General features: G+C 44.9%; 1 protein-coding gene across 1 annotated transcript in view; it reads right to left on the bottom strand.

The window, feature by feature from the left end:
• DLGAP2 (DLG associated protein 2) overlaps nucleotides 1-14,647 on the bottom strand; it is an 803,365-nt gene that overhangs the window by 377,246 nt on the left and 411,472 nt on the right. The window lies entirely within an intron of this gene.

Genomic DNA, 14,647 nt, shown 5'->3' with positions numbered 1-14,647 from the left:
GCCACTGAAAATAACATGTTATAATGGGAAATGTCAGGTAACCTTAAAAATAAGTGGTACTACCTACCTTGTCTATTCCTGTACATGTATGCACATGCATGCACACACAAATAATGGATTAATTTAGCCAGGCAATGAATTAAAACAAGTGTTTTACTAGCCATTCATTTTCAACCTTCCCTGAAAAATAAGCAAACAAACAGCTTTTGCAGCATGTCCAGAAGCTGTCAAAGTAAGGTTAATTTTAAGCCAAGGAACAGAACAAAATTCAAATTACAAAACCAACACAAGAACCATGGTGCTGTCCCACTGAAATTTTACTTCTACGCCTGAACAATTACTCTATCATTAAATGTACCTTGTTAAACCATAGGATTTCACATTTAATAACCATTGATGAAATTATTTAAAATGTTAATATCATTTCAGTACACCAAGATGAAAAATAGAATGGAGATTTTCAGAAGTACAGGCAATAGTTAGGCACCAAATGCAAATTAAAAGTTAACTGGAATTAGGTACCTTGCTCTCATTTGTGCCTTTGAAATTTCTTCTCTACATGGTAACATAGGATAGAACTATTAAAATACTGATGAATGCAGAGGGAATTTCATCAATCCACTTCAATCAGCAAATTAAGAAAGATCAGGAAAGACAGGAAGATTTGCACGGATACAGCAAGTCCACACAAAATAACAGGAATTTCAAGGAAATTTCAACTCCGGCACCAGTTGGCATGCTTATGGTATGTTTATTGAAGCCACTATTTATTCAAAGAACGGAATATCACCACCTCCACCAATGAGTTTCTACACCACTTCTAAAAAAATGCAAATAACTCTACTTCAGTGTTAAATCTATCTGTAGACTATCTAATGAGATTATCAACATGATACTAAATACTGTGAATTGTGATGTGGATACCCTCCTACATAATTTAGCCTACTGAATAATTTCATATCATATTTACCAATTGTTTGGTGGCATAACTACTTCAAATCATGTGGGCTAGGGACAGACATGACATATAAATCGGTTTAAGTGATCAGAAACTGGTTTAAACCTGTAACAGAAGAGATGGTCAGTGCACATAAACCAGTTTGAAAATGGCTGAAACTGGTTTGAGATAAACCTGATTGAATGTAGTATCAGACTTAACTGCTTTGGCTCAAACTGGTTTATGCACTGTCTGTCCCAGACCTGTTGCTGGTTTAAGATAAACCAGACATCCCCAGCATCCCAGAATGCTCTCTGGGCTGGACAGAGTTCTCTGCTCCACTGCAGGGCTAGCCCCTCCCCTCTGCTCCCTGGCTGGAGCTCAGCACAGACTTGCAGGCACAGAGAGTTTGTCTGATTCTCCCTGCTAAGCAGGGATTATTCCTCGCTCCCCTCTGCCTTATGCAGACACCTTGGCATGAGCTAGCAGACTGCATGCTGGCTATAGTCTGTGCTGTGGGAGAGGACAGTGGCAGATAGGCTTTTTGGAGCTGACCAACAGGTAGCTCAATTTCCTTCCTTGAAAGAGCTTTTTAAGAAGAGCTCCATTAATTAATGGTGAGAGGCTTTATCTTCTTAATGAGTCGATAAACACTGAGTTAGGGGTGATAAACATTCCCTGCTGGGCAGCTAGGGGGAGGGAAGGGAATAAATAGAGTGTCCTGCCAGGGCGTGGCCATGCCCTCTTCAGGTCTGCTCTGTGGAAGGAAAGGAGGGCTGATCTAGCACCACCTGGCTTCTAGCCTGAGTCACTGCAGGCATGTCCCTGTATTTCTGGGATTTCTGTCCGGGCTACAAACTGATTTAGACTAGCCAGCTTTGACTAACCTGCAAAGACTGAATCAATTCAGGCTCAGGCTTTTTAAATGTCTGTCCCTACCCTTGGTGGCTAGAGCCAGATTCAGAATAGCCACATTGTCACAGGGCACTAAGGTGCCCTGCTCCTTTAAGGGCTGAAACTGCTAAGGAGAGAGCCCTAGCAGTCAGTTGGGAGCCCCAGCTGCTGGTTACCGGGACAGCCAGAATGAAATAGTTGGCCTGCACCTGCCAGCAGTCAGCTGACCAGAAGGGGTACGACCTGGCACATATATAAACCCCAGGGCTAGGGTCAGGAAGGCAGTTCTCTGCCAGTAGACAAGGGGGAAGGAGCTCTTCTAGGGGAGGCAAAGAGAAGAGGCCTGACTGCAAGTTCAGCTTCTGGTAATGTTAAGGGACAGAGTACACCCTGTGCAGCTCGAGTTAGGTTACAGCCAAGGGGCTTGCATTTTTGATTTCTGTTTATAAAACCGGTGGTTTGGGTGAGGTTGGGAAAGGAGGAGGCCTCACTGGGGGGCCCAATACAGCGTGGAGACTCCAGCACCAGAGAGGCCTCAGTGTTCGGGGGTGGACAAACCCCGGTGCCAGAGAGGGCAGAGCAAGACAGGGCTGCAGAGAGCCCGACTCCAGTGTGGGCGCAGAAGAGTGAGACAGGGATGCGGATAGCTCAGTGACAACCCGAGGCCAACAGAAACCAAGGCCTCAGAGGGACACTGTGGGAATACCATCTGCGAGGCTTGGGGCGTGGTAGAAGGGTGGTTTGGAGCCATGCATATAGCCCATAAGGCTGGGGTGTCCCGAGACATCCATTTTGAAATGGGACCCACAAGGGGTCCGGGAACCCACAGGGTTCAGTGAAGTCCATCAGGACCATGTCCGACTGGACTTGAAGGCCACCTCCCTATTCATTACAAAGCCATCAAGACGTGGCGGGCAAGAAAAGAGGGTGCCCATCGGGCCAAACTGGCACGGTCAAGGGGCCTTAGGGGTAACACGACCATCCTTGGGGTCCCCATCCCATGACACACTTAAAGAAAAAAGCTGTGAATCCTATCAAACTCACTAATATTTTTCCATTCATATGAAAATAATTTTGATCCTTAATGTGAAAAGCAAAGTTAAATCAATGCTAATAAAGCACAATATAAGGCACGTTGAAGTAAAAACAACAACAACAAACAAAATGAACAACCCCCTCAAGAATAAAGGAAGTAACAGCTGCAATAACACAGTCAATATATTCAAATGTATGTGCATGTGGATCATAGGCATCGGCTCAAATTCTACTGCTAGTGAAATCAATGGAAAAAAATATTAATTTAAAACTAGGGAATATATTTTAAAAATATAATCCTCTGAAGTCTTACCATCATTCTTTCAGGAAAGTTCCTCATAAAGACTTTTTACTTTATTTTAGGCTTTCTGCAGATATCATAACAGAAGCATTGCATATGGGAAGACATACACATTTTGCAAATCTATAAAGTGTCTCTATAACTTTAAAATGTAAGATGACAGGAACACTTATTAGCTGTAGCAGAAATGTGGGTGTAATTTTGCTGGAATAGTACAATCCAAATCAAAGGAAATTTTATGCGTCTAATATGGATGGCTTCTAAGAAACATACATATGGAAACATAAGAGTGGTATAAACATTTTTATAATTTCAGTGGCTATTTTTCTATTGCTTGCAATAATACTAGGACATATACTATATATTTTATTCTTCTCTACACAGCAAGCATTTGTTTGCCTGAAGGTTGCTTTAAAAACATGCAAACAGAAACATGGCTGTGACTTGTTCCATTTTGTGTTTTTTCAGTATCATCTGGATGATGATATTATATTATCATCAGGATGACATTAGATGTTTGGGAAGTTTGTTAATGCATCAAGCCACTTTTCAAGAAGCTTCCTACACTCACCTAGCAACATTACTATGTGTGTGTGCATGTGTGCACGTGTGCATAAACATATATTTACACACACATACATGCCCACATGCCTGCATACACACACACACATACACACTTCATCGTTATTTCCTCTGGGAGTTTGAGATCAACCTAAGACTCAGCATTTGTCCTTGTGTATTAAGGTTTGTTAGTAGTTAGATAGCATCCCCTTAAATTATAAAATCTCTGTAAGTAAACAGGAAAAAAAATGAAAATGTCACTGTTGGATCTTGTATCCCTCCTGTAAAAACTCAGTCAGCTCTTCAAAGAGATCTATAATAGTGTAATTTCTTTCCAACTAGATCTCACTGCAATTTTAACATGTAGGATAAACATGTTTCATATAAGCCTAATTCATGCTCCTAGACCTAGTCATGGGAGAAAAGGAAGCAAGATTTCATCTTATGCTATTGATAGAATATAATTATTTCCAGGACTAGGCTTTGTTATATTCTAACCAATAATTCCTGTATAGACATGTTCATGGAACACATTAGCACCAAAAAAGCAGTTTAATAAAAATGGAGACAAACACAATAAAAAGTTATGCTCAAATTTAACTGATAAGAAACAACAGCGACATTGCAACTTGCTCAACTTTTTGTAATCCTTGTTCATTTATCTCTCTATACAAAGGCAGACCATAGACAAAGTACTGAAAGGCTTATCCTGGGCAAAATGACCTATAGCTCATCCAGACCAGCAGCTATTGCATTACACAAAATATATTTGTTTACTTGGTACAAACTCTTACTAGTTTGACACAATTTAGAAAAAGATTAAATGATATGGGAAACAGACAACTACAGTAAATACATCAAACCTTGAAAGCATGTTCTAGTAAAAAAATGAATTTTATTTAATTCAATTAAGGTAGTCTCTCCTTCACTGGATTTAATACAAAGAACAACAGTTCTATATATCTAAAGTATACACTCTAAAAAAGTAAATACTTTTAAAAAACAATTCCTTTAGAAATAAAGATAATTTCATCAAGTGTAAAAGAGATTCTCCTCTTAACTACATCAGAAATATAAGCATCAGCTGTACTATGGTAATTAGCATATGTAACGATCCATGAAGCACATAGCTTCCATTGTACAATATAATTAACATAGGTTTATCCTAAACAGAATATTGCTTTAGAAGTTATGAAAAAAGCAAATGATTCAAAATATACAGTAAGAAAAGCTTAAGTGCAAACATTTTCTGTACTATCCAGACAGCATGGAAAATGTACACAGCCTTCATGCTCTTGTGCATTAAACCATTCCAATGATATGTCAGTCTTACTGCTGTAGGGCTGTCGTTTTCTTTGCATACATTATATCACTGTTAGTTTTGAAATTAATATCATGGAGTGTAGTGATCCTATTTAACATTCCTGCATACATAAAGGGCTTACCTCTAAGAGATCCCTTTAAGACAGGAGACTGTTTGCTGGTGTCACTAGGGGTCAATGCCTCCACTTCCTTAGCTGACAAAGGAACATATTTATACGTAGCACAAGCTGATCCAATTAATTGGACCCATGGTCATGACCCCTTCTGCTACTCCATATATTTTGTCTAAATAGTGCTCTACGCCTCTAACGTATGCGTCAGAGCTCTGCTTAATTACGTGGTAATGACAACCAATTATGAGACTGTTTAGCATCATTCCGTTTTAATGAAATAATGCCAGAAATGCAATGCGTGCCTAATCTATTCAAATAAAGTCTGGACTACAGAAGAAAATGCTTAAAATACAATCTGTTAGAAGTTAACTCAACCAAATGCCCACAAACTAATGGGGACCTTTTTTTGCATCTTTAGAAAGCTACACTGCAGCTAGTTATCTTTCCTGCTAAACTGCCAAATTAAACTTAACCTCTAAGCAAAATTCAGTAATGATGAGTAAAGGAAATGGGAAACCAACACTGGAAAGTGAGTATGAAACAATACAAGAAATCTTATGTTACAATAGCTAGATTCCTTTACTTAAGCTGATTGCTGAATTTGGCCACGTATCATTAAAGGCTGGACTCTATTGCTTTGCAGTTGAATTTTAAGCAGTTGGGTTCCAAGTAGTGGTGAATGGACTCTGCTTTGAGTGGAGGAGTGAAATAGAGAATGCAGCTTAGCAACATGAGTCTGCCTGCTTCTAAAATAGATTGCTTCTGTAATCCACTCGCTTGTCCAGAATTGCTTAAATAGAACCTTTATTATATGTGTACCAAAATAATCAGCAGAAAACATCTAAAGAAAAAAGTTTATTTTCTTGCAACACAAGTACAAAGTTCACACTGCAATGTCTCCATCCAAAGTGCAACTTTCTCGCTCTAGCAGAACAAGGCTAGGCATTACAAATTGGACTTAAGTAATGTACTGTAACAAGTGTAATCCTAAATTGTCACTACAGACTGAGCCAAGGACCTCTAGTGCTAAAAGTACAAGTCTCTGTCATTTGAGCTATATAAGTAATAACTCTAGCTGGTAGCAGTAGACGACTTGCATCTTTTGTGGGCCAGTCACCAGATGGTGACACATAATAAAAAATAATCACGTAGCCTTAATATTTGCCTTCTGCACAGGGGGGAATTTCACTCTCAGCCTCCAAAAATGCAACAGATCTAATCCCTCTGTGCCTTTGAGGGTCCAAAAGCTATAAAAAAGATACCAATAATAAAATATGCCCAGTTGAAAAATCTGGAGCAAATGGAAGAATATGACTTTGGACAAGGTTAGAACAAAGCAATCCAGAGAAAGAAATTCAAAAATTCTATTTATTAAGCAACATAGAAGAATATTCTAGCATTTATTAATGGTGTTTAGCCACCCTCTATTTTAAATGAAGATATGTAAATCAAAGACATAACTCATATTTTTACCACCTGGCTCTTTTGTTGACTGGGTTTTAACAGATTTTTCTGATCATACCATTTTAGGATACAACTAAAAGTCAGATGATTGTAGACGCTTCAGGTGATAAATATATTTCACGAGTTATGTGCATTCATTAATATATGTGATGCATACACTTCTGGACATGCAATTCTGAATTATGCCTGAATGGCTTTCCCATCTTTTTGGAACATTGCCACTTTGGGTACAAAAACAAAAATCAAAGGCCATGTCCCCGTGAGCGCACACATGCAGAGGCGTACATTTCCCACAAGACAAATAGCAGTGGCACATACTTGTGCCACTACTATTTGTCCCCGGGCATGCTGTTGCACATAGTTTCATAGTTGTCAGGGCTGGAAGGGACCTTACATATCATCAGGTCTAGCCCTGCTGCACTTGGGCAGGAAAGACTGTTGGGATCAGATAATAGGTGTCAAGACACTTTTTGGAGATTGCCAGGGTAGGTGACTGTACCACCTCTGGGGGGAGCATGTTCCAAACCTTCAGCACTCAACTTGTAAACAGGTTTTTCCTTATGTCTAGCCTGAAGCAACCTTCAATCAGTTGCTTGCCCATTATTTCCTGGGGTACCTTGGTGAATAGATGCTCCCCCAAGCCCTGATATACCCACCTGATATAAGTATATATAGGCTGCCACCAACCCCTCACCTCTGAGTCTTTTCTTTGCCAGGCTGAACAGTCCCAAGTCTTCCAGGCTTTCTGACCCAGGATCTAGGCCTCTAGTCATTCACGTGGCCTTCCTTTGGACTCTCTCTCTTGAGCTTCTCCACATTGTTCCTGAAGGGCAGCACACATAACTGGTCTCAGTACTCCAGCTGCAGTCTCACCAAGGCTGAGTAGAGCAGGAAGATGACATCCTTTGCCTTGCCAGCTACAGCACTGCATTGGTTGCTCATGTTCATTTTGCTATCAGTCATGACACCCAGATCTCATTCAGCTGGCAAGCACAGAGTTACCGAGCCTGTAAATGGTGTTGTGGATTGTTTCTCCCCAGATGGAGCACTTTACATTTTTATGTATTACACAACATGAGGCTGAGGTCTGCCCACTTCACAAGTCTGTACAGGTCAGCCTGTATTGCCAACCTGTCTTCAAGTGTGACCATGCTCCCCCATAGTTTGGTGTCATCTGTGAACTTTGCCATTTCAGTTTTAATACCTGAATCCAAATTGTTGATGAACACATTGAAGATCACTGGTCCAAGTACTGAACCCTGAGGGATGCCACTGGTCACCTTCTGACATGATGACTCAGTTCCGTCAATCAGTACCCTTTGGGTCCTACCGTGGAGCCTGTTCCCTAGTCACTGGATCATAAAGTAGTCAAGGCCGCATTTTCCCAATTTAACCATGAGGACATCATGGGAGACCAGGACCAAGGGCTTTTTGAAGTCCAAGTATATGACATCAACCTCATTTCCCCTATTCAGGTGGCAAGATACCTGATTGTAGAAGGAAATGAAGTTTGTCTGGCATGACCTGCCTGTAACGAAGCTATGTTGGCTATCCTTCAGAATACTGCCTTCAGTGAGCCTGTCTATCATGGATTCGTTCCCAATTTTCTCCAGTATTCAAATAATTTTGCCATAGGTCATGCGATGACATTGGCGCTTGCCAAAAGCACCCAGCTGGGGTAGGGGAGATTTTGCTAGCCCCAGCTGCCTTCCCTGTGGTTATGGGGACCTCCCGGAGCAGCAGCAGGGCCAAGCTGGTCACTCAGAGCCTGGATAGCAGCCAGATCATGGCTCTGGTCGTCCAGGCTCTGGTTTCTGCTATCTCGTGCTGCTGCTGTATGGGCTACACAGCATTTTTTTTGACACCAGAAGATCTCAGTGCAAATTAGCAGTGTACCATATGGGTGCACATGTGCTGCATGCTGTTTGCGGTGACTCAAACAGCTTTGACGCACCACAAACCACATGTGTGCACTCCTGGGGATGTGCCCAAAGACTGCATATCATCTCTTTCTCTCTCTCTTCAGTCCCATTTAAATATTATAACCTTATATTATATAAGACATATGTAGGGTGAAATTTATAGTACACTTTTTGGAGATTTCTAGAAAATGGAAAATGACATGTTATAAAATCCTCACATAATCTCCAAATTTTTGCAGAATGCTTGTCAGCTGTACAATTCTTTATGATACCTATTACACTTTTAAGGGGGTGATTATTTTGATACCTATGCTTTTAACTGATAATGGAAAGGAGGCCGGTTTATTCCAGAGGGCAGTGTGGTCCTCACTGGAAGATTGAACAATATAAACATATACTGCTCCAACAAAGACTTTGCTAAAGCAGTGGCCAGAGCAGGCCTGATCATCAGGGATCTGAGTTTTTCATTTCCCATGGAAAAATGGGGAAAAAAAATGCAGATTTTCCTTTTACCCAAGAAAACATGGATTTCAAACAGAGAAGCATGCAGATTTTCCAGTTTTGCGGCGTGCAAAGTTCCAGTCTGCATGCGACTGAGGGGAGCAGGAGGAGGGCAGTCAGGCAGGGGGTACCATGTGCACGTGCGCGTTCACACATGCACATGGCCACCAGACAAGCATGCAGAGCAGCTCCCGCAGGTAAGTCTGGCAGGGGGGAAAGTAGGGATTGAAGTCTCCATAAGGAGGGAGAGAGGGAGCAAGTTGGGCAGGGTTGGGGCTGGGGCTTGGGCTGCTGCTGAGCCTGGGTGCTGCATGGAGCTTGGGGCCAGAATGCGCAGCCCCAGGGCCCCGGCAAGGTGTGGGAAATAGCTGTGGGCAGCTCATCTGGGAAGCAGGAGGGGAGGTCTAATTCCCTACCACTGCACACACTCTTGGGCGGGGGTGGGGATAGGAGGAGAACATGCACCCCAGATCTGTGCATAACATTGGGGTGCACTGCCCACTGCAGCCTCGAGTTTCCTGCCCTGCTGCCCTCCTCCCAGGGCCTCCATGGCACAGCAGCACAGCCTTGGGACCCAGCATGGCAGGGTAGAGCGGGGCTAGGAGGGGAAGCTCCTTGCTGCTGCAAGCCCCATGCTATCCTGGTGAGTTGCCCTCTGTCTACCCAGCCACAGTAGGAGTGGCAGTGCAGAGCTGTGTGCCTTGGTGCTGCTGGGTGACCGGGGGCACCTCGCCAGGGTGGCAAATAGCTCCCAGTGGTGGCACTGAGCTTCCCCATCCAGCAATGCTATGCCCTGCTGCACAAGGTTCTCTGCTTGGTTGCAGAGGCTCCAGGGGAGGGAAGTAGGGTGGGGAAGCTCAGTGCCCACCCTACTGGGGGGGCAGAAATTATGCAAACTTGGTACTGGGCTAGAGGAGCCTACATGGTGCTGTGCCTTTCATAGATTTCAAAGACGTTAGGGCTGGAAGGGACCTCAAAGATCATCAAGTCCAGCCCCCTGCAGGAAGTCAGCTAGGGTCAAAGGATTCCAGCAAGATAAGCATCCAAATGTTTCTTGAATGAGTCCAGAGTAGGTGCTTGCACCACTTCTGGAGGGAGTCTATTCCAGGTCTTGGGGGCTCAGACAGTAAAGAAATTTTTTCTTATCTCCAGCCTAAAACAGTCTTGGAGAAATTTATGACCATTGGTCCTCGATTTTCCTTGGGGCATTCTGGTGAACAGATGCTCTCCCAGGTCCTGATGTACACCCCTTATGTACTTATAAGCAGCCATCAGTTCCCCCCGAGCCTGCGCTTTTCCAGGCTAAAGAGGAAAACTGGCTCTCAGTTACTCTTCATAAGGCCTATTCTCTTGCCCTGTGATCATGTATGTAGCTCTCCTCTGGACTCTTTCAAGCTTCTCAACATCTTTCTTGAATTGTAGATCACAGAACTGGATGCAGTATTCCAGCTGTGGCCTCACCAAGGCTGAGTACAGTGGGAGGATGACATCCTGAGATTTACTTGAGAAGCATCTACAGATGCACGCCAGAGTTTTGTTTGGTTTACCAGCTGTGACATCGAATTGGTGGCTCATGTTCATCTTGTGGTCAATCATGACCCCCAAGTCTCTTTCAGCCATGGTGCTAGCAAGTGTAGCACTGCTGAGCCTAGAAGTATGCTGTGGGTTTCTTCCCCCTTACCCCACCCTGAGGTAGAGTACCTTACATTTATCGGTACTGAATGTCATCAGGTTTGTATCCACCCACTCACTAAACTTATCCAAGTCAGCCTGGATCATTAGTCTGTCATCAGGTGTGGACACTATGCCCCAAAGTTTATTGTCATCCTGCCTCTACACAAACACTCATAGCATGGGAAACAAGCAAGAGGAACTCACCCTCCTGCTAGCTGACACCAACCCAGAAATAGCGGGGCTCATTGAAACGTGGTGGGATCCAATGCATGACTGGGCGGTGAATATCAAGGGCTATAGGCTGTACAGCAGGGATAGGACAGGGAGGAAATGTGGAGACATGGCACTCTACATTAAGGAGGAATACACATCCTTGTCAATTAGCAAAGAATCAGAGAAGGGGCACTCTGAAGTGCTCTGGGTTAAAAAACAAGGCAGTCGAGGGAAAAGAGACTTAACTGTGGGGGTCTACTACAGACCACCCAACCAAAGGGAGGATCTAGACCAGGAATTCTTAAGTCAGCTCATGGAGGTAGTTAGGTCAAAGGATGTGGTCATCATGGGTGACCTGAACTTTTCAGACATCTAATGGGAAGAGCAGTCAGCCAGGTCTGACCACTCACATAGATTCCTAGCCCAAACACAGGACCTCCATCTAACCCAGGAGGTGAACAACCCCACCAGGAGAGACGCCTTGTTGGACCTGGTGCTGGCCACAGGTGACAACCTGGTGAGGGGGCTGCGGGTGCTCGACCACCTGGGCGACACTGATCATTGCCTGCTGGAATTCTCCATCCAGTGCAAGGTGGCAAAAGCCTGCAGTGAGGCAGCAGCCCTAGATTTCAGGGAGGCAGACTGCAATGAGCTAAGGAGAATAGTCGGGGAAGCACTGAGGTCCCAGAGGGGAGGGGAGCCAGGTGTCCAAGAAGAGTGGTCGCTCCTTAAGGAGACGATCCTCCAAGCCCAAAGGGAGGTAATCCCAACATGGATCGAAGGGAGCAGGAGGGCACAAAAGCCCCCATGGCTCACCAAAAGCATCTGGGAATGTCTCCTAGCTAAAAGGGAGGCACACTCCCAATGGAAGGGAGGGGCCATCACCAGGGAGGATTATACTGCGGTTGCAGAGGGGCAGTCAGGAAGGCCAAGGTGGAGATGGAATTGGGACTAGCTTCCTGGATCAAGGACAACAAGAAGTCCTATTTTAAATACATAGGGGGCAAAAAGAAGGTGCCGGTTAACGTGGGGCCCCTGCAGGAAACGCTGGGAAATTTGGTCATCACACCAGATGACAAAGCCAACATATTTAACGATTTCTTTGCCTCCATTTTCCTGAGCAGGGACCAGACCAGCCACCCCCCTCTGGGCCCCCCCGAGACCCCGGGGAGGTGCACCTTGGCCAAGGATTAGTGAGGAACTAGTTAGGGAACTGCTGGAGGGACTGGATGTATTCAAATCAGCTGGTCTGGAAGATCTCCACCCTAGAGTACTGAGGGAATTGTCTGAGGTCATTGTAGGACCCCTGGCATGGCTTTACGAGCACTCGTGGTGCTCTGGTGTGGTACCAGAGGACTGAAAGAGGGCCAATGTGGTTCCTATCTTCAAAAAGAGGAGGAAGGAGGACCCGGAAAACTATAGGCCAGTTAGTCTTACCTCGATCCTGGGCAAGCTTTTTGAGAAAATTATTCTGGTGCATGTCCATGAAGGACCAGCAGGGTAGATTATGCTTAGGGGAAATCAGCATGGGTTCATTAGAGGCAGGTCCTGTAAGACCAGCCTGGTGACCTTTTATGACCAAATCACCAAATCCTTAGATGCAGAGGTAGCAGTGGACATAGTCTTTCTGGACTTTTGGAAGGCCTTCGACACTGTCTCTCAACCCCATTCTCATTAAGAAACTGGGGGACTGTGGTGTCGACACCTACACAGTCAAATGGGTTGTCAGTTGGCTGGAGGGCCAGCACCCAGAGAGTGGTAGTGGATGGATCATTTTCCACTTGGAGGAATGTGGGCAGTGGGGTTCCGCAGGGCTCAGTCCTCGGGCCTGCACTGTTCAACATCTTCATCAGTGACTTGGACAAGGGGGTAAATAGCACCCTGTTCAAATTTGCTGATGACACTAAGGTGTGGGGGGATGTGGGCACACTAGAAGGGAGGAATAGTCTGCAATCAGACCTAGACAGATTACAGGGGTGGGCAGATGAGAATAGGATGGGATTCAACACTGACAAGTGCAAGGTGATGCACTTGGGGAGGAAGAACCAGCACCATACCTACATGCTGGGGAACTCCCTTCTCGTCAGTACAGAGGCAGAAAAGGATCTTGGAGTCATCATTGATGCGAAGATGAACATGGGCTGGCAGTGTGGGGATGCAGTCAGGAAGGCCAACCACACCTTGTCATGCATCCACAGATGCATCTCAAGCAGGTCCAAGGAGGTGATCCTCCCCCTCAATGCGGCACTGATCAGGCCGCAGCTGGAGTACTGCGTCTGGTTCTGGACTCCATACCTCAAGAGGGATGTGGACAACATGGAGAGGGTCCAGAGGAGGGCCACTCACATGATCAGGGGGCAGCAGGGCACTCCCTATGAGGAGAGGCTATGGGACCTGAACCTGTTCAGCTTCTACAAGAGAAAGCTGAGGGGAGATCTAGTGGCCTGTTACAAAGTAGTCAGAGGAGACCAGCAGGCATTGGAGGAGTCCCTGTTCCCCCAAGCACTGCCAGGAGTGACCAGGAATAACAGTCACAAGCTGGCAGAGGGTAGATTTAGGCTAGATATCAGGAGGTGCTACTTCACAGTCAGGGCAGCTAGGATCTGGAACCAACTTCCAAGAGAAGTTGTGCTAGCTTCTACCCTGGGGGTCTTTAAGAGGAGGCTAGACGAACACCTTGCTGGAGTCGTTTGACCCCATGGAGTCTTTCCTGCCATGGCAGGGGGTCGGACTCGATGATCTGCTCAGGTCCCTTCTGACCCTAGAAACTATGAAACTATGAACTTAGCCAGTGCACTTCTGACATCAATCTCCATATTGTTGATAATGGTGTTAAAGAGAACCGGTCCAAGGACAGATCCTTGGGGGACACCACTGGTCACGGAACACCATAATGATTCCCTACCATCAAACACTACTCTCTGGGTCCAACCTCGCCAATTTCCCAGTCATTGGACTGTGGAGTAGCTGAGGCCACACTTGGTCAATTTTTCCATGAGGAGGTCATGGGTTGCCAGATCAAAGGCTTTTTTAAAGTCCAGATATATGACATCAATCTCTCCTCCCTTGTCCAGGTGATATGTCACCTGGTCACAGAAGATTAGATTGGTCAGGCAAGACCTATCCGCAACAAACCCATGCTGGCTATACCTCAGGATGTTGCCCTCCATCAGCTTACCCAGAGGGGTTTCCTTGATAATTTTCTCCAGAATCTTGCCGGGGATTGAGATCAAACTATTGGTCTGTAATTCCTGGGATCCACGTTCCGCCCTTTCTTGAAGATGGGTACTACATTGGCCTTCTTCCAGTCTTCAGGTACTTCACCTGAGTGCCACGAGTTTTCAAATATTTTTGCTAATGGTTGGGCTATGACACCTGCCAGCTCCTTGAGTACTGTAGGGTGTAATCTGTCAGGACCAGCTGACTTGAAGGTGTCCAGCTTCTCAAGTTTATCCTTTACTAGATCAACATTGATACTGGGTATAAATGCGCCTTCACCCTGGCCATCCCGCATCTTGCTAGGCAGGGCGGTCCCATTGGTGTGATGAAAGACTGATGTGAAGTACTTATTGAGCAGATTGGCCTTTCCTGGGTGTCAGTTATCAGCTGTCCCATTTGGTTCAGCAGGGGTCCAATGTCACCCTTGCTTTTTTTCCAGCTCCCTAAATCTCTGAAATAGGACTTTTTGTTATCTGTGATATGTGAAGTC

This window comes from Crocodylus siamensis, chromosome 1 (assembly GCF_052110815.1).
Source record: "Crocodylus siamensis isolate JL-2025a chromosome 1, ASM5211081v1, whole genome shotgun sequence".
Lineage (NCBI taxonomy): Eukaryota > Metazoa > Chordata > Crocodylia > Crocodylidae > Crocodylus > Crocodylus siamensis.
Note: the sequence above shows the minus strand (reverse complement) of the source record. Positions and strands in the feature narration are given on the sequence as shown.